Source organism: Pteropus alecto, unplaced genomic scaffold, assembly GCF_000325575.1.
Source record: "Pteropus alecto unplaced genomic scaffold, ASM32557v1 scaffold196, whole genome shotgun sequence".
Taxonomy (NCBI): domain Eukaryota; kingdom Metazoa; phylum Chordata; class Mammalia; order Chiroptera; family Pteropodidae; genus Pteropus; species Pteropus alecto.
The window spans coordinates 2,481,214-2,486,735 of record NW_006439717.1 but is presented as its reverse complement, the minus strand read 5'-3'; the positions used below and the strand labels follow the sequence as shown (position 1 = coordinate 2,486,735).

The window sequence follows — 5,522 nt, the reverse complement described above, 5'->3', positions numbered from 1 at the left end:
TCTTGTCAAACCTAAGTTAGATCACAAACCTCCTAATGATGGCCATTTTTTTTTTTTCAGAGTAAATGTCGGAGTCCTTGCAATGTCACACGAGATCTCCCAACCTCTCTGACCACATCTCTGACTACTCTCCCACTTGCTCACTCCACTCCAACCACAGCGGACTCCATGTTGCACATCTGAGCACGCCAGGTATCCTCTGGCCTCAGAGCTTTCGCACATGCTGTCTATTTTGCTTAGAATGTTCTTCCCCCAAATATCTGCCTGCCTTACTCTCTTATTCCCTTTAAGCATCTTCTTCAAATGTCATCTCTTCAAATGAGTTCTACTCTGATCACCTTGTTTATAATTGCAACAAGCGCCCACCTCTCAGCCCCTATCCTGGCACCGCTGACCTCCATAATCAGGCTCTTATTACCTTCTAATACGTCGTCTAACATACTTATGAATTCTGTTTTTTTTCCTCCTTCCTCTATTAGTAAGCTCCATGAGGGCAAGAAATATTGTCTGTTTTGTTTTATATATGTATAAAACAATGTATACCTAGAACAATGTCTCACATATTAGATGCTCAATATTTGTTAAGTAAATGAACGATTAATTAAATGGATGAGAAATATATGAGGAACTACTTTCTAGATATAGAAAAGATAAAAAGGAATCACAACCAAGAGAATTCTACATTTTACTATGTACAAATTTAAAACGTTATTATGTGTAACAAAACACAAAAATAGACTACTATATTATATATTTTAGATGACCGCAGGTCTCTCCCAAAGTAAGAGATTTTTAAAATTTTAGAGTAAATGAGTACTCATAATAAAAATTCAAGTTTTAATTCATTTTTTCCCACTCTGGGGAAAAAAAGTTGAGGTTATTATATGATTATATGCCCTTTTGCTGAAGGCTGCCTACATAGCTCTACATTTTCTCCACAGTATTGATATAAATTAGGATTTACTTATGGGACTTTTACCCACTAGCAATTTTCTGTCCATGCTTGTTTTTCAAAATTCCTAATAGCTCCACGATTCAAATTTTTATTTTAAGAACTATTTTAAGCAAGTGAAATCTAAAAAATTAGGAAAGACATTTTTAGCTATCACTGGAATTTAAAATAAGTTTTTTTAAAAAAAAATGCACATGGAATTATCTTAATGATATTAAATGGCTTTTCTATAAATACTCTTCGAAGGAACTTATATAAAAAGCTTTTAGGTAATTAAGGCCAATGTTTGACATTGTTTTTCAATCAGGAAGGGTTTGGATTGAAGCTGAGAAGAGACTAAGGAGAATTCCGACTGATGTTCCTGTGTTCTTCCCTGTGCTGGGTCCCACCCACAGACGGAGGAGACTTTCTAGCCCACCCTCACTGTGCAGGTGAGAAAATCAAAACTGTTGAGTTAAGTAAGTTCCATTTGCCAGACAATTTCAACATCTGGGCCCTCTCAGTTTTGATTTATGATTTCTTAAAAAAAATTTTTTTCCCTGTGTGAGTTGAGAGATTCCTGGTTCTTCGTACACTGAGTAATTTTGGATTGTATACTGAACATTTCGAATGTTACGCTATGGGACTCTGGGTCTTTTCTAAGTCCTACGGATGATGTTGATATTTTTGTTTTAGCAGACAACTGAGCCAAATGGTTAAGGCTGCAAGTTCTGTTGGTTGTGGTTTCTCAATCTGTTCTCTTTCAGAGCCTTTTCTGTGCTGTTTAGACATGTCGTGTGGAGGCACCACGTAGTGGCCACTCTGGGGTCAAGATAGAGGTCTGTCCCTTAGTTTTGGTGTTAAGGATTGGATCCACGTTCAGAGGTGAGCCTAGGAGTCCATAAGGAAATTTTATAGGGTTATATTTCAAAATTCTTCTCTTTGTAATGTCCCTGCTACTTTTAAGTGCCCTGGGATTTCCACTTTCAGTTCTGGGGCTTTAGTTACTCTGTCCTTCGTGTACTTCCAAGGATGGCATCTGCATTTGGTACAGATGGGAGGGAGTGGGAGGAGAGAAAGAGGAAAGAAACAATAGAGGTTTGTTCCCTTCTTGAGACTTCAGTTTCTTCAGTTGCAGAGAAAGTTTCCTCTTCTTCAGAGTTTTCAATCCCTGTCCCTGTCACCGCTGCAGGATTGCTAGGAGAATGGGGAGCGCGAAAATGAAGAAAAAGGAAAAAAACGAAGAGTTTACCTACTTTCTCTGAGGATCAGAAGTCTGCTTGCTGCTCTTCAAGCAGAGCAGAAGGCTTCTAGAGCTCTCTCTGTTTATGCCCTTCGACGTTGTGGCTTGCCTCAGTCAAAGGAGAAAAGGAGAAAACCGAGTTAAAACAGCAAACTGATGGCCCGTTTGGTGGGACTTTGATTCCTGATCTTCTTTCCTGATCCTCCTGCTACTGTTTACTTTTCAGTCATCAGCTCGCTGCACCGTGCATTCTGTCCAGATTCTATAACTGAATTTAGTGGAGACACAGGATGGTTTATGCTTATTTCACCGTATCTAGACTAGAATAAAACATTTCCATTATAAAATTACAAATTAGAAAAATCACTTAATCGAAAAATAGTTAAGAAAGAACATTGGAAATTCAGCACTATAATAGAACTACTGTGCACATTTGGCATATGTAACCTTCCGGATATTTTCTATGCATATGTGTTAGTTTTAATACATAAAATGGAATTGGTATAGATAAGTGATTAAGCAGGAATCTTGCCTAGTTTGAATTTTATCTCTAGCATTTATAACCTGTGACCTCTTGAGCAAACTACTAAATCTCTCATTATAAAATAATCATGAATAAACATCAGTCAAATGGGAATGACAATACCTGTCTACCTCACAGGTTGTGAGGGTTAAATTAGTTAATATCTGTAAAGCAGTCAGAAAACTGCTTGACACATAAGTGCTATAAAAGTGTGCATGTTATTATGTGTAGTCTCTTTTAATTAAAATAAGATCACCCTCTAATTCAACTCAACTGATACACATTGAATGTCTGCTTTGTTGCTATGATTAAAAAGCCCTGGGCACTATGGATTGGTGAGATCTATCTTCGCTAATGGCAGTAGTAGTTTATGTTCACAGAAACAATCATATGCTGGCCTATGATTATCGGTTTAGATGTCCACCTTGGCAGGATTTAAACAGGCAAGGACCTGGAAAGAGATTCAGAATCCTCCTCCACCCCCAGCTGCATTCCCTGTTAGCTAATCCTACGTGCAGGAAAAGGCCACTCAAAATGAGTTGGAGGAAGCTCAGCAGTGAGAACTGGGGATAGTGTGGAAGTCACATACCATTCTTTAATTCTGGATCATAGAAACTGGTGTGCAGGTGTAACTGACCTTGCTGAATACACAGGGGTTAGCTGTGCAGCTCACTTTTTCCAGTTGTCTTTCAAAAAAAGTCCATTTTTCTCTCCTTCGTCCAGAGGATAGGATGTTGTTGGGGTTCAGTACGTGCTACCTCAAAATATGGCATCTTGGCGTACTGAATATTTCAAGCTGAAGGAATTTTAGAAACAACAGGTGCTGCAGGAGAAGCTCTCTGACCTCCCCCTTCTCCCCTGAAGCAAGTTGTAAGAACCTCTCGTGATAAGTGTCCCCCCATGCTCAGGAAGGTGGAGGGAATGTGAAAGAACAGGTCTCGCTAAGTTTACTACCCCTAGCTCTTACCCTTTTGTCTTATCTCATTTTTTCCATGACTTTCTACTCTTCATTAAATATAGTAGAAAAACGCTCAAGCTAACCTTTTCTTCAGGTCTTCATTTCCTTGTGAAGGTTCCCGTGTCATGTAAAACTCATATTAAACAAATTTGTATGTTTTTCTCCTGTTAATCCGTCTTTATCAGTTCGATTTTCAGGCTAAACCAGAGACCTAAGAGGGTCAAGGAAAAGTTATTCCTCCTCTAAAATATTAAAAGGAGTTCTAATTGTAGTTTTTGAAAAATTCTTTAGTACAAGGCTATTTGGATTGGTGAGTTTCTAGTTTTTGAGCTTTAGTGGCTCCTGAGGGCAATTTTTATTTCAGCATTGTGCAGTCATTAATGTTCAGATCAATGAAGCAAAGTCAATAAGAAAATACTAAGGAAAATTATCCAATATGACCATCTAAAATACATACATATATTATATATATGCATGTGTACATATACATCATAATAAATAATAGATATAATAATAAAATATATTTTTAAATATATTTTTAAAGTATTAATGTATAAGAGTTTTGTTTTAGTAATTTGGAAATTTTGCTTATGTGGTATGAACTCTTAATTTACTCATGGTTCCAGAAAAATAAGATTCTACTGTACTGATAATAATTATTTCTATTGGTAATATAAAAAAAAGTTTGCTTTAAAAATATTAATGCTATCATTTAAAGTTTACGATGTGTATTTTTCTTAAAAGTAATTCACATTATCCTAAATCTTAATATATTAAGACATTTTAAACCAAGCATATTTTGAAATGCTCTATATTGAATAAGCTCATTTTTTGTCTTTTTAAATAGTTCCCATACACTAAGCATTATAGGAGATATGTTAGATAAATTCTAGGAAACTAAGCATGATTCTTAAAGTTGACTGTTTTATCTCATTCTATGCTTTTTCCCTCTGGTAAAACTTTTTTAGTAATTTCTCCCCAATAATAATGCAAATGGCTAGCATTTATTGAATAATACCATATTCCCAGCAATGTGCTGTGCTTCACATACATTTCATTTAATCCTTACCACAGTCTTACCCATTAGGCTCTCTTCTTATCTCTTTCTACTGAATGAGAAAACAGAAACTTAGAAATGTTAAGTACTTTGCCCAGATCTCACAACAGGTCAATGACACACAATGTTTCAAACCCAGGTCTGCTGGAAGCCAAGACCCCAGTACATTACTGACTATGATGCAGAAATAAATAGCCCATAGAAATGTGTAGGAGAGATGTTGTTCAGTATCTCCTGAGACAACTTCCTACTCCTACATTTATTCCTTCCATCCCCATCTATCTCCCCTACTTGATTTATATAAAGGAGTATTTCTCCAGGCAAAGAACACTTTCTTCTGACCTATAAGAGAAAAAGAACGGAAAAACAGCTCATGTTTTCCTTTGGGTTGGCAGATATTTTCCAACAACCTTTATCTGCAGTTTTAACAACAAAAAAAAATGTGGCAAACACTGAGCTATGTCCATCTGGCACGACCTCTCAGAAAACCATGTCTCCATTTCTACCCTTTAAAGCAATTCCTCTTTTGTGTGGATGCTGGCGTCATGCAAAACTGGGGTATCTTTGACACTGTCACTTTACAGATATACCGTATTTTTCCAGCTGCTAATCTTAGATGTGGAAATAATGATCTTGAGCTTCATTTCCCCCTCTATTAGAACTGAACCCTGTAATTTTGCTCGTCAGATTTGCAAATGAAGGTTATCGTATACTGTTTAGCTTGGTTAAACGTTATCACCGTGGGTGGTTATGCACCTCCTGTCATGCTGATGAGAAGCCTGCCTTCCTGACTGTGTTCAGAGGCCTCCT

At 36.9% G+C, this 5,522-nt stretch overlaps 1 protein-coding gene across 7 annotated transcripts in view; it reads left to right on the top strand.

Annotated features, from left to right (window-relative positions):
- The window catches only part of PCED1B (PC-esterase domain containing 1B), a 145,483-nt gene extending 142,565 nt beyond the window's left edge, over window positions 1-2,918 (top strand). For 3 of the 7 annotated variants that reach the window (XR_003047780.1, XR_003047779.1, XR_003047778.1), the window contains 4 exons: window positions 61-192; window positions 1,260-1,383; window positions 1,699-1,816; window positions 2,124-2,918. The gene's annotated coding sequence lies outside the window, so the exon portion shown is untranslated. The remainder of the gene's footprint in view (window positions 1-60; window positions 193-1,259; window positions 1,384-1,698; window positions 1,817-2,123) is intronic. The other 4 variants (XR_001517327.2, XR_003047782.1, XR_003047781.1 and 1 more) reach the window with 2 other exon arrangements.
- The last annotated feature ends 2,604 nt before the right edge of the window (window positions 2,919-5,522 follow it).